Source organism: Xenopus tropicalis, chromosome 4 (assembly GCF_000004195.4).
Source record: "Xenopus tropicalis strain Nigerian chromosome 4, UCB_Xtro_10.0, whole genome shotgun sequence".
NCBI classification, from domain to species: Eukaryota; Metazoa; Chordata; class Amphibia; order Anura; family Pipidae; genus Xenopus; species Xenopus tropicalis.
The window spans coordinates 86,900,826-86,923,696 of record NC_030680.2 but is presented as its reverse complement, the minus strand read 5'-3'; positions in this window follow the sequence as shown (position 1 = coordinate 86,923,696).

Genomic DNA, 22,871 nt, shown 5'->3' with positions numbered 1-22,871 from the left:
ATCAGTGCTTAACAGGTTTGGATACTGCCATTGGGTGACATTTCTACCAGCATTTTGTAATAATGCAGATTTGCCCGAGAAATTGCCAGACATTGTCCTTTTTATTTTCTGCTGACATACTCACACACATTGCCTGACATTTGCTACAATACGTAAGTTGATGAAGAAATTGCTCTAACCTAGAGATACTGACCTTTTATATTTTATCTCTAAGGCCCACAAAATATCACTTGCTGCTTGTCGTGTTCTACACTGAAGGCTTACACCTCCTTATTTGAGCCTAGCACTGTATGCATCGCCTTCCTGTCATTGTGATTAGAGATTTGCTCAGCAATCTGAATGTAAGGAACTTGAGGTTACTGTTCTATTAAACCCTACTGCTGATTTGTTTGAGTCATTACTCTATGCCACCCATTAAAACACTAAGGATTTATTTGCCACATAGGTGCTGCATTGCATAAGTGCAGTTGCCAGTAGCAACTAAACTGCAATTAGTTTTGATCTGTCAAATTAGACTGCAATTTAACAACAATATCAAATAAGCTCAAAGAATTTCATATGACTTACAAAGGGTAATTTACAAAATGCACATAAATTGTCCCTGATGCATCAAACAGATGTTATTACAAGCATTAATTGGGTGTAATATTCAGCTAACATTTTCATAGAGGGCATTGTGTTACGTCTTGTGTGCCAAACCATACAGGGTCAAAAATGACACAATCCACTATGCAGGGCTCCACAAACTTTCTTACTCATGAACCACAGTCAAATGTAACAAGACTTGGAGAGCAACACAAGCATCATAACAGTTCATGGAGGTGCCAAGTAAGGGCTAAGATTGGTTATTAGGGGCCTCTATGCACACTATCAGCTTACAGGAGGCTTTATTTGGTAGTAAATCTTGTTTTTATTCAACCAAAAGTCAGGAATTCAAAAATAACTACCTGGTTTGGGGGCACTGAGAGCAATATCAAAGGGGTTGGTGAGTAACATGTTGAGGATCACTGCACTATGGGTGTGTTTAGATGTACGTACCTTTAGGGGCAGATTCATTAAAGTACGAGTTCAAATCCCGAAATGGGTAAAATTCGGATTAGATACGATGATTTCTGATGATCGGAAATGTCACGAAAATGCTTACGGAAAATCGTAATAGTCATGATAATATTGTATTGGCAATCCAAAAGTCACAAAATTTTCGGATCGAAACGATCGGAAACGGCGGGAAAACCTTTCTGGCTTTGATCCTTCTGTGCATGATTTTGGAAGCCTCCCATAGGACTCTGCAGCTCCAACCTGGCCCAAGGAAAGTCACGATAACAAAGCTTTCGTAGTCAGCGAAACAAATACGATTTTGTCGCACAAACTGTCAAGCAAATTGTCGCAAGGTACAAAAAAGTCGCAAAAAATACGCACAGTACGAAAAAATGCGATTTTTTTTTTTTACTTTAATGAATGTGCCCCTTAATGAATATTGTCAGTATGTGCAATATTTCCATCCTGACTACAAGATGCAAATTGGAACAGTTCCTTGAATAGCTACTAATAGCTATTTTCAATAACCATGTAAAATGCCATCCAACCCCCTCTTGAAGCTATATAATGTATCAGCCAGTATGACTGAGTCAGGGAGAGAATTCCACAACATCACAGCTCTCACTGTAAAAAAATCCTTTCTGAATATTAATGTAACCCATTTTTTTGGCTGTAAAACAGACAATGACCAGCTACAAAGGTTTAGAGCATGAGGTACACTTGATCTTTCCTATGTGGAAGGATCAAGGGGGAGGTAGTGCAAGCACAACTCACATGCTGTGTGCAAAATAATAAAGAAATAAATAAAGGATGCCAGAAGGTTCTCGCAGCAGACTGAAACAGAACTGAATTTATTTGTCCAAGACCAATGATCCACAGGGTTATGCAGCAATACTCACAAATGCAGAGGTGGAGCAAACTGATTGGCAGATTCAATGCAGACAATGTGTAACAGCGATGTACCACTGTGGAGAGTAGTTGGTAAGCAATCTTTATCCTAAGGGTTCATACCTTAAAGGGGACCTGTCACCCTAAGAACAAATTCAAAATCCTTTTCTATCATGTTAGTTGAGTAAAATAAACTTCACTTACACTGTATGAATTATTTAAATCTTTATCATTATCAAAATCTTAAGCATTTGCTATCTAAGTGATAACTAGGAAGCGCTGAATGGAAAATTAAAGTAATTGTAATTAAAAATCTGAGCTGTCAATCATATACTTTAAATACATTTTATAACAGGTATAGATGGTTTAATTAAAAAAAGAACTGGGTTTCATGTTTAAAGGTCTTTTATTATACAGCTTTTTATCTGTGGGTGACAGGTCCGCTTTAATGGACCAGATCCCAGGCAACAGACCTGGATCAGGGAGAGGACTGCAGTCCCTTCACTAAGGAAGCGGAGCCTGTAAAGGAGAACACTCCCAGCTATTTCTCCTGGTTAGAGCAAGAAAAGCAGCTCTTTCTAACTAAAGGCAATTATGTCACATTCCTAGAACATGCTATTACAGAAGATATCCTGCACTTACTAAATCTTTGTTCACGGGGTCCCTGTCTCCAATTTCTCTTCTGGGCCATGTGTATCCTAGGCTTCTTGGAGCAAATCCACACACATCAACTGCTGAAGGTCAAGAAGAAAGGTCCACCCCTAACCAAACACTATATTAAGGTGTGGCATGGAGTGCTCATACCTACAGGCATGTGCGCTCACGGCAGCAGTGGAGGGTTGGGAGAAAGGGGCGGTCTCAGGACGCCCCAATTTTAAATCCGGCACTGCATACCTATATAAAGTACAATATTTAAAAAGGGAAAACAGATACAGGGGCTTCTGCCCAGTAACAGTGAAATAAGGAAGTATAGGGTTTATAGGGACTGTTCCCCAATTTGTTGATGCTATAGGCCCCTACATTAAAATGGAATCTCCTTTCTTCTAATTGGAATTGGTGCCTTTGTGTCTGCTGGTAGGACTTACTGGTAAATAAAGCTTTAGAGAGATTATCCTTTAATCCCCTTATATATTAAGACATTGTTATCATATCACCCATATCAAAAGAGAAGCTTCTCTAGCGTCAACACCCCCAACTTGGCCAGGCTTTCTTCATAACTGAGACTTTCCATTCCCTTTACCAGCTTTGTTGCCCTTCTTTAGACCCACTCTAATTCAATAATATTCTGTTTGAACACTGGAGACCAAAACTGCAGGGCATATTCTAGATGGGGCATTACTGGCACTCTGTAAAATGGAATAAATTGAATTATGGTTTCAGGTACAGGTATCGGACCCCTTATCCGGAAATCCATTATCCACAAATTTCCAAATTACGGAAAGGCCATCTTCCATAGACTCCATTGTAATCAAATAATTCACATTTTTAAAAATAAAAATTAATAATAAAACAGAAGCTTGTACTTGATCCCAACTAATCCCATATAATCAATCCTTATTGGAGCCTAAACAATGCTGTTGGGTTTAATTGCTGTTTAAATAATTTTATTACCAGACTTAAGGTAGGAGATCCGAATTAAAGACCCCTTATCAGGAAAGACCCCTTATCCGTAAATCCCTAGGTCCGGTCCTGAGCATTCTTGATAATGGGTCCCATACCTGTACTAGGAATTACAGTTTGTCTGCAGACAGGTTGCCTAAATCTGCAAGCTGAGCCAGTAACACTTAAAATTTACATAGCAAAATTAAAAAAGGTATAGAGACACGTTAAGGCCCTAAGATTAAAATGTGAAAAAAAAGATTTTAAAATGCTTATCTCCGTGAAGTTTCTTTTGAATTTGAGCAGATGTAAAGTAGAGGTCTGATTGCTAAGGAGAAAATAGAGTTGGCAAGCAACTCGGAATGTATTTTAAAGTCTTATGTTGCTAAGTGTAGGCCTCTATGGCATTCACTCTGCCCAGAGATTGAAATAATAGCTGACGCACAAACAGAAAAAGAAAAACAGTTTTCATTAATTCATGAGTCCAAACCGTCACCATATGCAGCCCTTGTAAAATATTTACTTCCATTTTTCAATTTCTGTTTGAAGTATGATAATCAATAGAGCAATGATTTACAAAAGAAAGCCTTGCTCACCTTTCGATAATTTATCTTAGGGAGCTGTGCCATGTACAAAGCTCTCAGCGTGGCAGGCGCTGACAAATTTAGACAAACACTACATCCCAAAGGTTCCTTAAACAAATGGTATTGCTCTCAAGGCTCTCAACAAGGCAGAAAAATTGCATTTTTTTCATATATAAATTTCTTTTCATTAAGTACATTGCACATTTTCACTTTCATATGAAATAATGTAAGATTGTATTGTTCCTGCAGCTCTACTTGTATTTTTTGTTTTTTTTTTCATTTTATTTTATGTATTTATGTGGTACATGAGTGAATCTGTCCCATTAAATTCATGAAATACGAGTACCGTGTGACTTTTTTGACATGACCGTGCCTTTTTGTATATGACCACGCCTTTTTTTTACACCTTTTCTTGACTTAAGGTGTAATGATATTTCTGGTATTTTTCTCTGCCTAAGCCAACTAATGATTCCTTCTCTCTCCTAGATAAGCTATTTTATTGCCTTCATAATTGCTTCACTATACATACATGCTTGCCCATCTGGGAGTGTATAATATATATATATATATATATACTGTATATATATATATATATATATATATATATATATATACAGAAAAGAACAGAGCACACCCTAATAGTAATCAAATGCCCCAGGTGCTTGCAAAAACCATGTATATAGCAAGACAATGAGCCGCACACGCAGGGACTTTGTTAGAAAACAAATTTTTTTTTAATGAAAACGATCCAACGTTTCGAGCACCAACTGTGCTCTTCCTCAGGGACAAACCACTTCCCTGAGGAAGAGCACAGTTGGTGCTTGAAATGTTGGATTGTTTTCATTAAAAAATTTTTTTGTTTTCTAACAAAGTCCCTGCGTGTGCGGCTCATTGTCTTGCTATATATATATATATATATATATATATATATATATGTATATATATAGCAAATGGAAAAGCAGGCACTCACGTAACAATGAGGTCACAGGAGCCTGGGTGCAGTATACAAGATAGTATATATAGAAAATGAATAGATGCTGCACTCACAGGTCTTAGTGAAAAATAAAGAAAACATTTTATGTTTGTCAAACTAACGTTTCGGCTGTCTCCACAGCCTTTCTCAAAGTGAATATATATATATACAGTATATCAACAGGCACTCACATCACAGGTAATCAAAAATGCCTGGCTGCAATCCAAAGGGAATGTAATAATGCAGCAAAAATAGAAGGCACCGCACTCACAGGACTTAAGTAACATCAAAATAATTTATTGCAAAATCACATCTAACGTTTCGGCTGCCACTGCAGCCTTTATCAAAGACAAAGTGAGACAGTGAATGTGCACTCCTGTGAGTGCGGTACCTTCTATTTTTGCTATATATATACATATATATATATATATATATATATATATATATATATATATATATAGGCAGGCACATATGTATAGTGAAGCAATCTTGAGTGCAGTCCATAAAATAGCTATCCAGAAGAGGGAAAGAATCTGTAGTTGGCTTAGGCGCACACTTACTCAAATATTCAAATGCCTGGATGCAAACAGTATAAATATACAAAAATATAGAAAAATATGAGGCACACCAGGAACTTTATTAAACTCAAGTTACTTTTATTGGATCCAATAAAAGTAATCTGAGTTTGATAAAGCTCCTGGTATGCATTAGCGTTTTCTATATTTTTATATATACAGTATATTTATAACATGCAAAACTAAAAGGAATTTTCACATTAAAACAAAGTTGTTTCCCCTTTGGTTATGAAAAATCAAATTTTTTACTGTCGATTTATTAATCCTCAAAAAAATTTTATGAAATCAAATGTGTCTCAATTTTTTTTCAGCACCAAATTCAATTTTACACAATAGAGGTTGATTAGACTTTTGAATTTGACAAGCAAACATGGTTAGTTATTTCCAACAACTTTCGAGAGAACATTTTCCCATAAGTTCTGTAGCAACAAAACCAGCCGTCCAAGAGCATATACTAGTAATTGCTAGGTTGGGTAGGCAACAGATTGCAGTGAAAAGAGCGAATAAAAAATAGTAAACGATGGACTAAAAGGTAAAACATGCTGCACACAAATAGTTGGGGAAGAAGGTAGTCTTTGCAAATGCAAGGAAGTGGCAATGTACAATGCTATTATACTTTATATAGTACTGCAATACCTTGCAGAGTTTCTACATCATAAAAATCACTCCTGGCCCCAGCGTAGCTTATAATACTAGCATACATTCCCTTAGAGAAATCCAACAAAAAATACTATAACAAAGCACAAAAAATGTGTAACATACTGCAGTGTCCTTATTCTCACAAAAGACACCAATGTGCATATCACACTGCCATATATCCAATAGCAAACACTGGTGTGATGGAGCCACTGGAGCCACAAAAAGTGTAAAACTGGAAAAAATTAAATAGTGCCAAACTGACTGCAAAATCAACATACAGTGAGCCTAATTACTCACCAGGTAAAGGAAAATGGCCAAAACAATACGTTTAAATGTTACAAAGCACTCTATCCCTGTCATTACACTCATGCAGATTGCTTTTCACATTTTAAGTGGTTTGCATTTCAAGCCTGATTCAACCTAATATGGTGAGACATTGGTGTCTTTTGTAAATCTGAGGATTCTGTACTACTGTATGTTACACGTTTTGTGCTTCTGTTAAATTTTACCAGGAGAACTTTTATGCACTGATTAACTTTTCTTGCACATTTGTAGGCCATAATAGCCACAACTTACTGAACCCACATTAATAAACACAAGGGTGCTGGAAGTTATACATCAAAAATGTTTACACCTGCTTTTTAGCCAAGGGTTAAGTCATCAACAGTGATTCTTTAAACACAGCTTAGACTTTGCAGTAAACATCAGTACACATCACAATCCAGACATTTTTAGACAACTTAAACAATCTGTTCTGCAATGTTCTACATAACCATTCAGTCATTCCTGGTTACCTCGGTGTTCTTTCCGATCCTTACCGTGAGCTTACAGTGCCTCTATAAGGGACCAGTACGCACTCTCCCCTTTATGGGGCTTAGCACAAGGTACCACTATGATCATCTGCTCCTAGATCATAGGATCATAGGCTGGCCATTCTTGCTGTCTTAGCACACTACTATAATGTGCTATTACAAAAACTAGGTAACACTAGTTAAGTCTCCCTCTACCTCTCTCCACTTGGTGCTGGTTCTGCTTATCTGGAGATCTCTCCAGTGGATCTTCTTCCCATGGCATGCACTATACCCAACCAGAACTTTCAAGAACGTTAGAACTTTTTTCTAGTCATTATTTCCCCATAGAGGCCCCTGTATTGTAATTACAGCTATCAAATTTCTAATCTGATTATAATGGCTATAGATTCTATTTGCCAACGCTAATCAGGTGAAAACCCCATCACACCCTTCAAGACACGTTTGTTTGTAAAAAAAAACCTGCATTACAGCAATATAAATAAGATTTAGAAGTAGTTATACCATATGGCCATGGAGCATTTAAGCTTACCAGCCCAGCAAAGGTAAACCGCTTTGGTAAGTCCTAACCACTTGCTACATTTCACATGGAGTTACCAACACACTGTTTTTCTCTACATGCTTAAATAAAGATTTTAGCATAGCATAACCTAGATGCAGTTAAATACCCTAAAAGGTGAAACCAGTGTGGGTGAGTTGATAGAAGGCACAAAAAGTAATGGTCAGTTGTTCCAAATTTTCAACATATTAGAACAGTGGGCCATGCTGGGTTACTTTGGATGACTGACCAATCCTTTCTAGTGATGAGAGAATCTGTCCCGTTTCACTGAAAATCAATGAAACTTTGAAAAGATTCACGAAATGGCAAAAAATTCATGAAATGTGGAAAATGATGTGTGCCACAAAAATAAATTGCCTCATGTATCCAAATATTGTCACGTGCATCAAATTTTGTTGGCAGGAAGTTTGGGTAAAAGTTGGAGGGCAGTAATATAGTATTCAGTATATAGAATCTTTTATAATGTGTACTTAATTTTTCAAAACACATCCCAAAAATGTTTTAAAATGCAGTTTTCAGGCTGTTTAATACTGAACAGTATGTAGTAATACAACCCCATTTGATAGAGTAGAAAAACTTTCAGTAAACAGCCTTATGCAAACTGAGACAATTATACTGAAGCAGTAAGTGCCATTAAATTACAAAGAGACTCTCAGCGGCATTACTGTAAGCCAAAATCCAAACCCAAAGCACCACAGTAAAGTTTCTTTTTGTGAGGTAAAGTCAGGGCAAGCATTTAAATAAGAAACATTGCGCTACAAGCGTATTAATTAGCTGGAGACCCTGGGCATTGGAAGCTAAACTGTATGCATGATTTGCTGCATCTACTGAGGTTGACCATAGGTAGGATAAGTTTGGAAAGTACCACTTTAATAGGTAAAATGTACTACTGAAGCCCACCTAGACTGTTTTGTAGATCCTCTCTTAAAGAGAATGTCTTTTTAGTAGTGGCTTGTCAGGTAGGTCATTGAATAATAAAAATAATGCTTTGGAGTTTTTTATACCCCATGGTAAAATAAGGAAACCTTGTACTGCAATAAAGGATGCTGAATTGTTGTCTCTACACTGTAGAAATTGTTTGCCTGATGACATATGTTGCATATCCCTCACATGCTCTCACACATATTTTATACATATTATTTTATGACTGCATTAATGTTATAGACCCTACTACTGGTTCATGTTCTTTTGGAAGCAATTTCATGTATGAAACTTGATTCCTATCACTGGATGGGCAACTAAGGAACCAAGGAAGGCAGCAGTGAACCAGAACAGATTTCAAATTGGAGCCTTTAGGTCTACACGGCAGCACACAGTTCTGTAAAATATTACACTCATTTTATCTGCGTGCCATCTGGATTCATAAGGTTTGTCACAACATAATGTAAGAGCACAGCTGGACTGACTACTGTGGGAACATGCTAGGCTGCATGTGTAAAGCATCAGTATTGATGTATTCTCTCTTCCTGATCGCTGATCTGTAATTAGCAGCAACACATTTTAAAGCAGCAGCGCATTCAGTTAAGGATGAACATTGAAAATATCTTTCCAAGAAAGCCATTGCTATTTAATTAGGATTTTGTGGCAAGCTGAATAAAAATATATGGAGAGGAACAGTGCAGCACATCAGTAATCAATTTCTTATCATTTATGGCAAGCTTAAGTAAAGAATCTAGTCATTTCAGCTGAAGCAGCTTACTGCCAAGATTGTCTGACTTTATCAAATGCCCTTAATGAAAGGGACAGTCAGTTTAGGATGAAAATCAAAAATGTTGATTGCAAAGTGTGGAAAAAAAACCTGTTTACAAAATTGGGTTGATTTGAAAAGCCTGAGCCAGTTGATGCAAAATTGCCAGTTTCAGTAGAATGGTTCCTTTCATAACTGTTTATGAGCCCTTTACTATCACTCTGCTTATGACAATCTACCTTTTTTTGGTTTTGGAAAAGGGTTAATAAATTTTATAGATCAAGATGACAAATGGTCCTTATACCTTACACCAGCTGGCAAGGACTCATGACATTCTGGTTGGTGATATTCAGGCTAGTGAATGAGAATCCATTTTAGCAATCAACTTGATATCGGGGCAAAGTTTCCTAACATATTTCTTTTATGAATCCCCAGTGTTAAATTTCTGTATGACTGATGTTTCATGATTCAGCAGCAATGAACAGTTTTATAAAAACTTTAGTAACATGTACCAGTTAAAAAGCACTAACCCATGTTTATAAAGGTAATGAGCAGCACATAAACACAATATCCAGCACCATTTTACCCATTTCCATTTGTCATGTAAAAACTTGTGACGTTGTAGTGAAGTAATAGTGAAGCCACAAATATATCTGGAAAATAGGCAATGCTCTCCCTGTCAATCCTATATCCGGGTTCTTCATACAGAGTGGAGGGTTTGTCAAGCAGTCCCAACTTTACAAATCAGTAACAAATTTCACTCGGGACAACCACATCAATCATATAGTCATCTTTTTATTGTGCATTACACCATGAATGATTGATGTGGTTCTCCAGTGTGAAATTTGTTACTGATCCAAACATTTATTAGCATAGAAATCAGCACAGCATAGGAAACGTACTGTATGTTATGCAATATCCAGCTTATATCCAAGTTGTAAAGGTTGTTATTTACATTCACTTTAAAGGACTCCAAGCATTGTTTTTATGGAAAAAAAAAGTAAAAAAAATAAAAATCCATTGCTTTAGACATATACAGTTTATTGTATACCAATTTCAACAGTTTTTTTATACAATAAATATACTAAGGCTTGTCTAAACTGAATCCAGCACCACTGAGCATTCTTGTACTGCAGTACCCACAGAAAAATTAAGGTGTTAATTGTAATTCTGACACTTGAACAAGGAATAACTTGTTTTTCCTCTGTGACTGGTATCCAGAATATGACTTGCTAAAGCCTTTCAGTCCAATGGCTTTACAATAAATATATTACTAACTGTGCAACATCAAACAGTTGCACATAAATATACCTGCTTATCATTGCACTTTAGCTTTTTTCCTCAGGTTTGAAGCATTTCCCTTTCCAGTTGTGTTCTATTAAAATAAGGCTAACAGTGATCTGAAACCCCATCAAAGATAGACACACATACATATATGCACAGATTCAGCTTGAACTGGAGAAACAAGTAACCATTATTTACTAAATACATCCCAGATTCACTTTGCCATGCTGCAGAGCTGTTATCAGTGTAAGCAAGTCTATTTCCAAGCCATGATAGGTTTGGGCTCCCTGGGAAGATTTTGATCTCAGGGTGCCAGACAGTTATAAATGATCTGTCCTGCCCCTGACAGCTTGCTGGCTAAGTAACTGATAGGCCGGTGCTCCAAAGAACTGAGCTCATGTATTTAGCAAATGGCAAAACAGAAAAAAGTAAATGTATACATGTGAACAGAAGGGAAACAAATATTTTTTTTTCATTCTTGCATTTACTATGATGGATACATCCTACTGAATGCCAGCAACATTCAAGGAAATTCTTCTGGAATAGATGCATGTCTGTGTTTATCCTTAAATGATCTTAAGCCTGCTTTTAAGACATGTAGGTATTCTGTGTTCCTCCCAAATCACATAATGGAAAGTCACAGGTCAACAACAGTTAAAATAATAGGGAGTATGAGCCAGCAAGCAAGATGGACAGGTGAGACCGGAGCTCTTTAACAGCACAAGCCCAAAAGTTCAATTTCGCCCAGGAGATCGCAGTACAAATACCACAGCAATAAGGTCTCGGACCCTAGCCAAACATGGGACCGAAACAACAAGCAGCCACACAAGTTACAGCATACTTTTCTCCCCCTACTCACGCGGCCCAACAGACGAGCACTGCCGCCATCTTGGATCAGCAGCTAACCACGAGCGACGCTGATCAGATGCAGATGCAGAGGAATTAAATACTATGCTTGTCGACCTAAAGCAAACCCTACAGGCCTTGCTAGACAAATACAGATGAAACATGAAACCAAACAACAGAGATCAGGTCCCAGCCAGGAAACTAAGGGAGCTCCTACACAACTTTGCTTTAATTGATGTATGGAGAGCAAAACATCCAACAGAGAAAGACTACACATTTTACTCACCCATTCTATCTACTCAAGGATCGATTTAATATTAGCTGATCCCCAAACAACAACACAAATAACAAAAGCCTGGATAGGGATTCAGAGTTGGCCAGTCCACGCCCCATTAGGGATAGACATACGTCCCCCATCCCCACAACATACTGCCTAATGTTGGAGACCCAACGACTCCCTGATAACACACCTGGATACACAAGCACACATTAAAAACAAAATACAAAACTTTTTTCAAACCAACACAACAGAAGAAACGAGCACCCAACTAACATGGTTAGCACATAAAGCCACTATACGTGGAACCATAATATCAAAAGCCAAATGCCAAAACTATAGACCAATAGCACTACTAAACACAGATCTAAAAAGATTTATGCCAAAATCCTAGCACTAAGACTTAACAAAGTCCTACCCTCCCTAATTATCTACGATCAAGTAGGATTTGTACCAGGGAGGCAGGCCCCAGACAACACGAGAAAACTACATAGCCTCCTACATATTATCAAACACCAAAAACTGCCAGCGCTGCTACTCTCCCTAGATGCTGAGAAAGCGTTCGACAGGATACACTGGGGCTACATGACCTCCACACTGCAAAAATTTGGATTAGGTGCAAATTTTATAAAAGCAATTCTACCCCTATATTCAAAACCAACAGCCAAAGTGGGTACCGGAGGAGCACTGTCAAATGCCTTCCAAATCACAAATGACACAAGGCAGGGATGTCCACTATCCTCATTAATCTTTGCCTTAATGGTTGAACCACTAGCAATCAACATACATCAAAACACAAACATTACAGGTATACCTACAAGGTCAGGAAACCATACTCTAGTGTTGTTTGCAGATGACATTCTTTCAATAACAAATCCACAAACAACCCTCCCTAATATAATGCTCGAACTCAACAACTTTTACCAAATATCCTGGTACAAAATAAACTCAAACAAAACCCAAGCCCTACCAATCAATATACCTGCCTCAGACATTACTAGATACAAACAAACATATCCATTTGATTGGAGGAAAACATACTTAACCTACCTAGGCATCAAACTCACAAAAGATCCAGAGTTACTATTTAAACACAACTACACTACACTCCAAAACCGACTACAAGCTGAATACACAAGATGGAAACCCCTACATATTTCCTGGCTGGGTAGGATCATTACCATCAAAATGAATATTCTCCCAAAAATCTTGTATTTATTTAGAACAATCCAATTTGATCTCCCGCCATGATACATAAAACTACTACAATCCCAGATAAGCAACTTTGTTTGGGCAGGGAAGCATCCCTGGACAGCAGCTAAGATCCTACAGCAACCGACCCTAAATGGTGGACTTGGACTACCATGTATACAAAACTATTACAAAGCATCTCTGCTAGATTCAGCGATCAAAATGCACACCCCGCAACACTGCCGAAAATGGGTAGATCTAGAAACAGAGGAACTAAAGAACACAACACTCCCTCAACTAATCTGGATACCTCCACAAAAAAGACCTCATAACCCGAACCTACTCCCAACCACTAAAACAATATTGGACACCTGGGACAGGCTGTTATCAGCCAGCACTTTTGTTCACTACCCCTCGCTCAGAATGCCAATCACAAACCTACCATACTTCATCGCAGACTTATCGCTACAAACATGGACAGACCAAGGCATACAATCCATCGCAGACCTATATGAAATATGGAGGCCCAGAACATTTGAGGAACTACAACAGAAATTCCAACTTCCAGGAAAAGAAAAGTATACACACTTCAGAATACTACACTTTCTGGCCAAACACCTGCCAAACTACAAAATAAGACCACAACCAACCTTAATGGAACACTTAAGCAAAAGTGGTTGGAATAGCAGAGGAACCCTATCCCAGTGCTACAAAAACCTAACTCTAGACCCCTAGGATTTCAAACACCCCTACATGACCAAATGGGATAATGACATGCAAATGACCACAACAGCAGAACAATGGCGAGATGCCATAGACGCACTGTCGGGTGCCACCAGCTGCACCAATCACTGGGAATCCTATAAAAAACCATATACAGATGGCACCTAACACCGGAAAGATGTCATAAAATCTCAAAAGACCTCAACCATGTGCTGGAGGGGATGTAACCAAACTGGGACACTAATTCACATGTGGTGGGAATGCCCACCAGTTCAACAGATTTGGGCACAAGTCTACCAATTAATAAACACTGGATTAAAAATATATTTACCCCAAGAAGCCAAAGTGGCACTCCTTATGCATTTTCCGGACACCATCACCAGAGACAACAAAAAACTCCTATTTCATTTTTTAAATGCCACCACCACGATGATAGCAAGACATTGGAAACCAGGAGGACCTTACAATCTAAAAGAAATCTTGCAAGCCCTAGACAACAGAGCCACAATGGAACAAATGGCAGCCAAAAACACAAACAAAATGGCCAGATTTGGACCCCCTGGATAACCTTTAGAGAAAAGACTGCTTCCCTCTCTGAGCACCCCATACCAAACAACCCGCAACACCCACCAATGATGGGAGATGATAATACTGCCCCCCGCCCCGGTGACACTCATATACCTTCTCAGACAATTAACGGACTAAGTGAAAAATAAATAACACCTAGCTATATCTTTACCTCATCAGGAATGTTTTTATCTTTACCTATCTCCTCCCCTTTTCTTTTCTCCCTTTTCTATAATTGAGAATCTATACCTCCTTATATGCCTTCAGCTGCCACTACACTTAAGCCTATAGAACCCTACGATTGCAGAGATTACAATAAAAAATTATCAGGCAGTGATTGAATATAGGGTATCTACCTCATGTATAGAAAAGTGAATACATAGACAACTGAATGCATTCTATTTTCTGTATGTATGAACATTTCAATAAACAAACAATTGTTATAAAAAATAATAGGGAGTAAATTCACTGTTTTATTTTGCCAGCCTGAATGGGATGGCCATTTGCAAAGCAGTTTTACAGTGGTTTTTAAAAAGGACCTCGGCAAATTTGCACCTAAGCAGTAACCCATAACAACCAATCAGTGATTACATTTATTCAGCCAGCTGCAGGTAAGAACAATAAAAGCAATTGTCTGATTGGTTGCCATGGGTTACTGCCCAGGTGTAGATCTACCCAGCGTTTGTAAATGAGCCAGCCCTGTAGTTAATTTGGCCCTATGCTTCCTTCATTTAACACCAGTTGTTACATCGGCACACAAAACAGTGTGTACATTCCTGCTAATGACAGTCAAATGAGTCCTACAAAGAATGATAACAGGCTGTTCCCAAACTTCTATATGACACTGTGTACATTTAAAGTAAGTTCTACAAGGTTTTGCAAAGTAGATATCCATGAATAATAAATCTTACACCCTGCAGCTAAACCTTCTGTACTGTAATAAAAAAAAATGATGAGATGCAAGGTGATGTGCTTATAGAAAACTCCCCCCATTTTATTCAGAAAGTAAGCACAGCAGGGGTAAGTAAGCACAGCAGGGGACCCCCAATCTGCTACACTGAATATATTTTCAAAGTCTACACAATTGTGCCACTATCTGTTTTAGTTGCAGTATTCCACCAATACAGGGGTTCTGTAGAAGACATGCTGCTGACCTAGGGTTAAGGCCAGATGGTCCTAGTTCAGGTCTGAGTCTTAAGTGGTTTAAGTTCAAATCATGACTGAGATCTGGAGGTGCTTAGTAAGCTTAAAACTGAGCCAGGATATTAGAACGGTAAGTCAAGCCTGAGATGTTAATCAAATTCCATTGGCAGAGTGAAAAATAGAAGCAGTACAGTAATGAGTTGTGGAGGGAAAAGGAAAGAAATCTAGTATTAGGATCTTTCCTAGATAGCACATGGGGCAGCATAAATTAAAGCAAAAATGTGCTGCAATCGAATATGCATGTTTGTGCCATGGTCCTGGTAACACTAATATTATCCTTACTACTATAAAAACCATGCTAGCACCATGGTGCTAACATAATTGATTTTAAGTTTCTAGTTTTCTCTCTGATCTATGCCATGCTACATGTTCGGTAGCAATGTACGTCACAGCAAGATCACAGAGTGTCGGCAATCAAAGGGTTAGAACATGTTGGACAAGTTGCCATTTAAACATTAAAGGTCATGTAGTTGTATCAAGCTTTTGAAAATAAAAATAAGCATGGCCTTTTGTCATATGAAGAAATGTCAAACTTTGTGTTCTGTGCTTACGGTGTCACTGAATACTAGTTTATTTTCCCCAAAGCAGCTCTGTAAGCCTGCTGAAGTTGTCTTCACTGTCTGTTTTGTGGGGTATCTCCTTTGCTTTGGGGGTGTTTGGAGCTTGCTGGGTGGAAATCAAACTGCTAATATTTTGTCCATGCAAGCTGCACGGGTATGAGTTTAGGTCAGCCACGAGTGTAGTGTTCCTAACAAGGAAATTGATAGATATATGAAAAAGAATAGATATTCATTATGCAGTATTATAGTGAAGAAATGAATTATTCCTGTTCAGTTAGAAACCTATGGTCTGTGCAATAAATGTTGAGTTTACAATATATATGTTTTGTTGTTTAATGTTATTTTTCATTTTTCACCTAGTTCTATTATTTATGCTGTGCACATGAAGAATAAATCAGAGTAGAAGGATTTTTATACAGAAATAAAGAATTCCATTCTCAGAGGCACTACTGTATATCCAGTATGGATCAATGTAGCCAGAAGGGAAGGGAAGAAATTTAATTACTTTGGATCCCACTTGAATGTAAAATACAAATAATGTGTCTAAAAGAGGCCAAGGGTCATTTAAATGCCAATGTAATTCTGCTTGCAACTACTGAGAGTTTGGAAATGAGAACATTTTGAATGAAAAGGCAAATAAATAGCACAATATTGTGCAACAAACCTTTTAAAGCATTATAGATTGTAGATATTGCCCGCATACAAACAGTTTAAATACTGCTCAGTGTAGGTGAATGAGATAGAAAATCTTATTGCCTTTGCCTCAACCTGTAAGAAGACTTGCATGCTAACTGTTGCTCCCAGCACATAAATGTATATCATATATATATACTGTATACTGTATTAGATATACAAAGTTAATAGGTAAAGAAACACTGTTTATTACCTCGACATTTTGGTCCCCCACAAACCTTCATCAGAAGGAACAAGTGACTTGCTTAATAGGTGAATAGGGTTTCTTCACCTATTAATCAATCTTGAGAGTGCTGACATTTTTTCTTTTTGTTATACATACTATTTTGCTCAAGCACCCAGGTTGTGATAATATAAATGGTGTGCACCTACTGGACTGTAGTATATATATATATATATATATATATATATATATATATATATATATATATATATATATATATATATATATATATATATATATATATATATATATATATACACACAGAAGTACCTTTACCATGTTGTTGTGTTATCTCCTCCAATTAACACATGGAAAAAAAAATACCAAAATTTGCCAACAAGGTGGCGCATGTCATGTCCTATGCCATTTTCTATAGTCTTTTGCTGGCAAGTCTTTGCACTCTAGCACCATCTAGAGGCAGGATTTAACACTCAAAAAAGGTGTCTGGACATGGTGAGACAAAATGTGAAAACTTGCTGGCTGCATCCGTATATGAACTCAGAATTGTGGTAGAAAGCTGCAAGGCTATTATGAAATACATTACTAATCTTATTTCACAATAAACGGATATTTAGAGGGTAAATCCTTTAAAACCAAGATAATTCCATCCTGCTTTTTTTTGTTAAACAGTTCATTGTAAAATGAAACTGGGTATATATATATGTGTATATATATATATATATATATATATATATATATATATGTTCCAGTTTGGCAACATTCTTTTATAAGTCACTTAACATAATATAAATCTGTTGGTTAAGTATTCATTCTGGGGGTATAGTTTTTTTTTTAAAGGATTTTTAGCATATTATGTAAAATACTGCCAGAATTATCTTGATTAACTGGCAGTATAATTTTTGCAAAAGCCATCCTCAGAATATATTTGATAATAATCCACACTACTTCCCTATGGGACCAAGTATAAATTATACAGTGAATAATGTGCCCCCTATTGCAAAATATCAGGATATTATAAGTCACAGAGGACCATATACAGTGGAGGAAATAATTATTTGTCCCCTCACTGATTTTGTAAGTTTGTCCAATGACAAAGAAATGAAAAGTCTCAGAACAGTATCATTTCAATGGTAGGTTTATTTTAACAGTGGCAGATAGCACATCAAAAGGAAAATCGAAAAAATAATTTTAAATAAAAGATAGCAACTGATTTGCATTTCATTGAGTGAAATAAGTTTTTGAACCCTCTAACAAAAAAAGACTTAATACTTAGTGGAAAAACCCTTGTTTGCAAGCACAGAGGTCAAACGTTTCTTGTAATTGATGACCAAGTTTGCGCACATTTTAGGAGGAATGTTGGTCCACTCCTCTTTGCAGATCATCTCTAAATCCCTAAGGTTTCGAGGCTGTCTCTGTGCAACTCTGAGCTTGAGCTCCCTCCATAGGTTTTCTATTGGATTAAGGTCCGGAGACTGACTAGGCCACTCCATGACCTTAATGTGCTTCTTCTTGAGCCACTCCTTTGTTGCCTTTGCTGTATGTTTTGGGTCATTGTCGTGCTGGAACACCCATCCACGACCCATTTTCAGTTTCCTGGCAGAGGGAAGGAGGTTGTCGTTCAGGATTTCACGATACATAGCTCCGTCCATTTTCCCGTTAATGCGAATAAGTTGTCCTGTGCCCTTAGCAGAAAAACACCCCCAAAGCAAAATGTTTCCACCCCCATGCTTGACGGTGGGGACGGTGTTTTGGGGGTCATAGGCAGCATTTTTCTTCCTCCAAACACAGCGAGTTGAGTTAATGCCAAAGAGCTCTATTTTGGTCTCATCAGACCACAGCACCTTCTCCCAGTCACTCACAGAATCATTCAGGTGTTCATTGGCAAACTTCAGACGGGCCTGCACATGTGCCTTCTTGAGCAGGGGGACCTTGCGAGCCCTGCAGGATTTTAATCCATTGCGGTGTAATGTGTTTCCAATGGTTTTCTTGGTGACTGTGGTCCCTGCTAATTTGAGGTCATTAACTAACTCCTCCCGTGTAGTTCTAGGATGCTTTTTCACCTTTCTCAGAATCATTGACACCCCACGAGGTGAGATCTTGCGTGGAGCCCCAGAGCGAGGTCGATTGATGGTCATTTTGTGCTCCTTCCATTTTCGAACAATCGCACCAACAGTTGTCACCTTCTCTCCCAGCTTCTTGCTAATGGTTTTGTAGCCCATTCCAGCCTTGTGCAGGTCTACAATTTTGTCTCTGACATCCTTGGACAGCTCTTTGGTCTTTCCCATGTTGGAGAGTTTGGAGTCTGCTTGATTGATTGATTCTGTGGACAGGTGTCTTTTATACAGGTGACAGTTAAGACAGGTGTCCTTAATGAGGTTGACTAATTGAGTAGAAGTGTCTAACCACTCTGTGGGAGCCAGAACTCTTAATGGTTGGTAGGGGTTCAAAAACTTATTTCACTCAATGAAATGCAAATCAATTGCTATCTTTTATTTAAAGTTATTTTCTCGATTTTCCTTTTGATGTGCTATCTGCCACTGTTAAAATAAACCTACCATTGAAATGATACTGTTCTGAGACTTTTCATTTCTTTGTCATTGGACAAACTTACAAAGTCAGTGAGGGGTCAAATAATTATTTCCTCCACTGTAAAAGCACAAGGCAGAAGGCCTTATAGCCTTATATTTTACAATAAGGGGTACATTATTTATTATAATACACAAATTTCAGTGTAAAAAATGCTAATATATCAAGAAGAACCTGTTCTCCAACAGTATATTAAATGGAAGCTCTCAGATATCAATGCTCCATGAGAAAATGTTGTATAGCTAGTTGGAGCTAGTATTCTACTATTCATGGTAGATTGGACTTTCTGCCTAGCAGTGATAGAGCTTAGGGTGTATGCATGAAATACTCTAAGCCTGAGCTGTGTCCTTGGAGGGTGGCCCCAAGAAGGCATTACTTTCAGGTTGTAATATTTTTCAGTTGATCATTCAGGTGCAGGAGTTAGGGAGCAGCAGTAGACACAAGGTGCAGCAGAGCCCAGTACTGACTGTCTGCCTATGGCAGGGCTGTACAGAGTGCAGAAATGCCCTGGACTTAAGTGCTGTGTTACTGAGCACTAAGGGTTCATACTCCCATGTGTTCCTTTCTGCGTTTCCCTGCAGTGCGTTCCTCTGTGTTCCACCACAGGAGAGTGCAGGAAGGAATGTACCCTATTCTTCCTAATGCGCCCATACTCACACAGGCGCATGTAAGTGCTGAATGCAGGTGGGACGCAGCATGTTGCAAACCACCTGTGTTTGGCGTTTACATGCGCCTGTGTGAGTACGGGCACATTAGGAAGAATAAAGTGCATTTGTTTCTGCACTCCCCTGTAGAGAACACAGAGGAACGCACTGCAGGTAAGCACAGAAAGGAACACTCATGAGTATTAACCCATAGCGCTTAATAACACAGCACTTGAGTCCAGGGCATTGCTGAACTCTGTACAGCCCTGCCATAGGCAGACAGTACTGGGCTCTGCTGCACCTTGTGTCTACTGCTGCTCCCTAACTCCTGCACCTGAATGATGTCATGAAACTCCTCTGTGACTTATAATATCCTGATATTTTACAATAGGGGGAAGGAACGCTTGTGAGTACAAGCCCTAAGGAGTGCACTTTTGACCCATATGGGTGGGGAAGTCCATCCTAAAACATTAAAGGTACTTTGACCTTTTTTATAATGCAATTATGATCTTTTAGCATTGATTACAAGAGATAATAGGGTTGATTCACTAAAGTGCGTTAAGTGTTATTGCATGCTTTTTTGCGTTAAAATTGACAAAAAAAACGCGGAATTCGCTAAAGTATTATCGCGTGCGTTAAGTCGCATATCGCACACGCTAAATAACGCATAATCGCAAGGCATTAATTTTAACACATTGCTTTAATTCTCGCACAGAAATAATACTAACGCATGATTCACCAACACTTAGACGCGCTAAATATTGCATTAGTCTATGCGAAAAGTAACACCTACTTGGGGCAGGCGGTAATTATAGAAAAGTACAGTTCACGAGCTTTTGGCAACACAATATGGACTTTGCAGTGTGATTTATTCAAGTCTGTGTTGGCCCTAGAGTGATGCAGCCTCCAGTTTGCAGGGAAATGGTCATTTTCAGAACAGTAGTTTTCCGAAAGTAATGGCGTGTATGGGTAATACGGCGTGCGTTTTTTCGCACACGGCGACAGTTTGTGCGTGCTGCGTTAATTAGCGTGCGTTGCGTCAAATACCGCACAAAAAGAGTCTTCAAGACTTAAATAACGCAAACAGCATCGCGTGTAAATTAACGCAAGTATCCTTTTAGTGAATCGTGAGTTAAGTCACGAAAAATTAGACACGATAAAATTTTTAACGCATGCTATAAATAGCGCTCGATTTAACGCACCTTAGTGAATCAACCCTTAAATGTCTTATTGATGGTTACTCATTAATGTATTATAAAGTTTATATTATTCGGTTCATATTCCATTAAAGGGGAAGGAAAGTCAACAACCACTGATGGGTGACGAAAGTTACCAGGCAGTCATAGCATTTACGTACCTGATAACCCAGGTCAGTGCTCCTGTTAGCAGAAATCTGCAATGGGCCAGGATTCTTCCAGCAAACACCATGGAGCAATCCTCTTCTTCCTGCTTCTTTTTTCTTCATGTGGGTGCACAGCACACTACTGTAGAGTTAAAAGCCACACAAAAAAGACTCTACTGTGCATGTGTCAGCCCCAGGATTTTGAAAAAGGAGAAGCGGAAGAACAGAATCGCTTTGTAATGCTCACTATGAAGAACCCCCAGCCAGTGCAGTTTTCTGCTAATTGACCACCAGCCCGGGGTAACAGGAAAGTGAGTACAATCACTGGGGTGCCTTTTTTGGCCACACACACTGGGCCAACTTAGGTTACTAACTACTGTATGGAAGGGCCCAAATCTCAAAAGCCCTATGCATATTGTACACAAGCAGAATACTTATTGCTTATATACTTATTATAAGTATTTTCCTTTTATCTACGCGTATTGTCAATGTTTTATTACCAGATAATAGGAAGGCTTCTCTCTTTTGATGTTGTTGTTCCGCACAGAGATCTTCTGATTGAAGTGCTCTAGAAAGTGTAGTGTTGAATACAGTTGACCTTTATTAGGTAGATTGACTAGTTTAGTCTTATCAAGGTCACTCTTTATGTATGTCAATTTTTGCAAAATATCAACATTAGCTTAGCTTTAGTTTTATCTTCCTATAAAAACCAGCAAAACAATAGCTATAGCTATGACATTCAAGCTATCTCTATATCATGGTTAAATTTCATAAAGCAGCATCATTTGTTGCATGTTTCTATCATGGCTATGATCTGAATTAGTAGATAAGACTACAGTTTGACTATAATTTGTTGTTTTTTTAATCAAATGGCATTAGATTAGCTTGATTTAGACTTTAGAGCAATTTATAAAAATGTCAGACATGAGGCCTTCCAGTGGTTGTGAATTACACCTTATACAATAACCTGGTTTAAGTTTTAAATAACTTTGTTGTTTATGGAAAGCTATAGACTTTAAGGAGGAATATATATAATGTCTATCCTATCTGTGCTTACCAGCATGTTTACAGTATGTTGACAGCTAACCAACCCCCATCCCCAAGTGCAGCAGCTATTCAGAGCCCACAGTTCATGATTTACTGGGAAATCACCTGTCATTTCTAACTGGCAGAGACTTCCCTGTCCAGAGGTAGAATATACAATGAAGCCATCCTGTATGTTCCAATTCATCAGGTAAAATAGTTATTGCATTGCATAGCCTCTGTAACTGAGCACAAATATGTACATACCCCCTTTATGTTCCCTGTTATCTTTGTCAATTCAGATTCTGACCCAGCTTCTCTTCACTTAATTCACCTTGGAAAATACTTTTATCCTGCATGTTATTCCTATTTTGTATTCTCTCGAATGAGCCTGTCA